The 3,402-nt window shown below is 60.6% G+C and overlaps 1 pseudogene; it reads left to right on the plus strand.

Moving 5' to 3' along the window:
* The first annotated feature begins 1,279 nt into the window (after nt 1-1,279).
* Nucleotides 1,280-2,158, plus strand: LOC110743989 (annotated as a pseudogene).
* Nucleotides 2,159-3,402: the final 1,244 nt, after the last annotated feature.

Here is a 3,402-nt window from a genome sequence, read left to right on the forward strand (position 1 = left end):
GTTCACCCAGCTGTTACGCCGCTTCTGCCTGCAAGATGAGACAGACACCTCCCCTCCCCAGGCTGGCATCATTTATTGAGCCATGGCTTTAGAAAGGACAAGTTTAAATCCCGGAAAGAGGCTGAGCATGAATTCCAGCTGGAGGCCCATCAATGACAGCCCTGTCTTGCTATCCTGGGGGGCATGGCATGGGTGGGCGGGGTGTGATGGGGTAGAGGGAAGGAAATCCAAGCACCTGTGGATGGTTGCTGCCTTACTCTGTCCTCCTGGCTCTGCCTCACCCTTCCTTCCTCCCTGACGTGATCAGGGAAATCTGCAGGGTTAAAGAAGCTTCCTGAAGCCACTTAGTCCCCTGCAGGTAGATGCTTTTTTTAAGGGTCTCTTGCTCACTTTCAGCATTCTAGAACCACAGATGCAGCCTCTCAGAGTGGTTACTGAGCACCAACTCAGGGGCAGACCATAGCGCCCAGCCTTGTTACAGCGAGGAAGGTGACTCCCAGTGGACTGGGGCTCTTGAATTCCTTTACTCTCGGACATACATCCTTCCAACCCCATCCCACGATGGTGACAGGGTCTGTGATCAAGGGAGGGGGTCAGGTTAGGTCAGTGCAGTTCTTCAAGTCGGACCCCAAGCAAGTAGCACCAGCCCCCAAGAGTAGGGCTCAGCCAGAGTTGCTCCCATCAAAGGGAACTGGGTGGGGTCCTGTTATCCAAACACAGATGTCTTCTGGGACCCTGGGACCCAGGGTGTCCAAAGGTAGTTCTTTTCCTCCCTCAGAAACTTGGCCCAGGGCCTTTCCCAGCAAGTGCCTCCCCCTTCTCCCGCCCTCGGGTTCCTTTCCCAGGCCACCCTGGGGCGGGCCCAGCCACCCACTCAGTGAGGGCTTCAGCACGTGGCTGGGGGGGGGCGGGGCGGGTTTCCTCTCCGCCCCGGCAGCTCTGCAGAGGGTGGTTTTCGCCCTCTCTTCTTCCCCATCCCCCGTGACTTCTTGTAAAAGGCTCCGGCGCCTCCACCCACCTCCGCCCTCCCGCGGCTGCCAGACCTGTGCCTGCCCCCGCCTCCCCCGGAGGCCGCGCTCTTTCCCCGCCCCTGGCAGCGGGCTCCGCTTCGGAAACTGTTGACTCAGAGGGTGGCCGGGCGGCCAGCGTCTGATGTCAGCCTGGAGCTGGGCCAGTGCGGGCGGGCGGCGCTGGGAGCGAGGGAGGAAGGGTGCGGGGCGCGGGGCGGGGCAGGGCCGGGCCGGGCCGGGTGGGCGCCCGCGGCGGGCGTGGGGGCTGCGCTCGGCGCTCCCGGCTGCGCGCTCGGCCTCGGCGGCGGCGGGCGCCCGTGACTCAGGGTGCGTCACCAGAGCAGATGCCTGGGGCGGTTGGAGGCTCCCGGGCTCCCGCTGACTCATCAGAAAGCCCTGCCGCGCGGCCCGGGGGGCGGGGAGACGTGGGGGACCGCGGGGAGCGGCCGGGTAGGCGGCGGCCGAGGTCGTTTGAGGCGCGCAGAGCCGGAAAACCCCACGGAGACGGCTGCGCGGGGGCGGGGCGATCGGCACCGACCAGGTCACCTGCAGCGCGGGCTGACGGCTGGCGACTGAAGGAGGGACCAAGTCTCCCACCCGCAGCAGCCGGTGGCCGCTTCCGAAGCCTGCCCCCTTCCACTGCCAAGCAGCGCCCCGCGGGCTCCCAGCCAGCGAGCCCGAAGCGCCCCCGCCCCGTGTCGCTCGCGCTGCGTTATCGGGAGAAGGCGGTTCGTGGGTACCAGCGCGGGCCTCGGTGACACCCGAGGTCGCTGGGGTCTTCCTCCTCCCCTTAAGACTCTGGGTCTGTCAGTGGGAAGAGCTTTCATTTCCCAACGCACTCTATGCCGACCCTCTCCGGGGGAGGCTCCACTGGCACTGTAGACACCACGTGCTGGGTAAAAAGGCCTGGTCCCAGCGCTTCCCTGTCACTGACTGCTAACCACAAGTCCCCGTGGCACTCAGGAAATGCGGAAGGGGGGCTGGAGAACTATCAGGAAGGGGTGTGGGCAGAGAGGAGGCTTCCACCCTGTCTTGGAACAGGGACACAGTCCATGGCATTCAAGAGAGGTGGGAGGCTCCTCTGTGCACGGTGCCTTCCGCCCCCGGGACAGGTGGAGGAAGGGATTTGACCGTTCCTCACCCTCCCTGCATTTATACTCTGGGCACACCTTGGGCAGTGCGGCAGGAGGGCGCTGTGGAGTACAGGTACATGCAGAAGCCGTGGCGAGGGCTTCCTGGTGGAGCTGGCAGTAGGGCAGGGACCTTGAAGAGGAATGATTTGAACAGATCGGAAAAGACATTCCAGACAGAAACAAATGCCTGAAACCCAAACCAAGAAGCAGGAAAGAGCAGATTGCGTTCTGGGAATGACAGGAAGTCCAGTTTGACTAGAAGACCTGAGGCTCAGAGGTGCATCACAGCCCAAATGCAGACCACAGAGGCAGACAGAGTGGCCCAGGAGGACCGAGGACTTGAAGTCACGGGGTTCCACCCACTGCCCCCCGGGAACCGAGTCATGCCAGTTCCCAGACAGATGAATTCCTTCCAAGAATTCCACAGTCCTGCTCAGTCCTAGCCGCCAAGCCTCCTGGCCTTGGATGGCTGCTGTCTAATGCAGATCCTCTTTCGTCCAGATTTCAAATATTTTTCCTATCCTGTCCTTTGATCACTAACGTTTATGTTGAGCTACATCAGCATGCCTCAATCCTGATAGCACTCTGGAATTATCTAGGGGTGCTTTAAAAAACAAAACTGTTGATGCATGACCCTCCTCCAGGAAATCTGATTTTATTGGTCTGGGGTGGGGTCCAGGCATCAGCAGACTTTTAATGAGCAGTTAGAGAGGAGAACCACTGACGGAGATGGTCACCAGGGAGTGTCCAGGTCAGATCGCCACAGAAGAGCACAGACTCCTGGCCTTCAGACCCAACTGGGACAAACCCCGAGAACAGCCTTGGCAGACCTCCAGGGGCAGCTGGACTCCCTGAGGCTGGATGTTGCAGTCTCTCCCAGGCATCCACTCTGCAGCCGAGGCCAAAGTTTCCAACGGGAAGGGAGGGTGAGACTTCAATTTGTTTCCCAAGAGCCAGCTGACCTTTGAAGCTAGTGATAACCACCACGAACCTCACTGGTGGGAGAACGAGGCACTGCAGCCAGTTCCCATCAACCCCACATCCCTGCAATGGCCCCCAAGGCAGACATGGCACCATCCCCTGCAACGCTGGGCCTCAGAAGTGGAGGAAGCCCAGCCATGGCCAGATGGGAGATCTGGGGAACAGGTCCTCTGCTTTCTGGGAAAATAGAGGTGATGATTCCTGGCCCCAAAGGTTCTTGTTGGGAGTCTTGAGATAAATCCTCTATTAGCGCTCAGCATGGGGAGAATTTTCAGTGA

The sequence above is a fragment of the Papio anubis genome, chromosome 8 (assembly GCF_008728515.1).
Source record: "Papio anubis isolate 15944 chromosome 8, Panubis1.0, whole genome shotgun sequence".
NCBI classification, from domain to species: domain Eukaryota; kingdom Metazoa; phylum Chordata; class Mammalia; order Primates; family Cercopithecidae; genus Papio; species Papio anubis.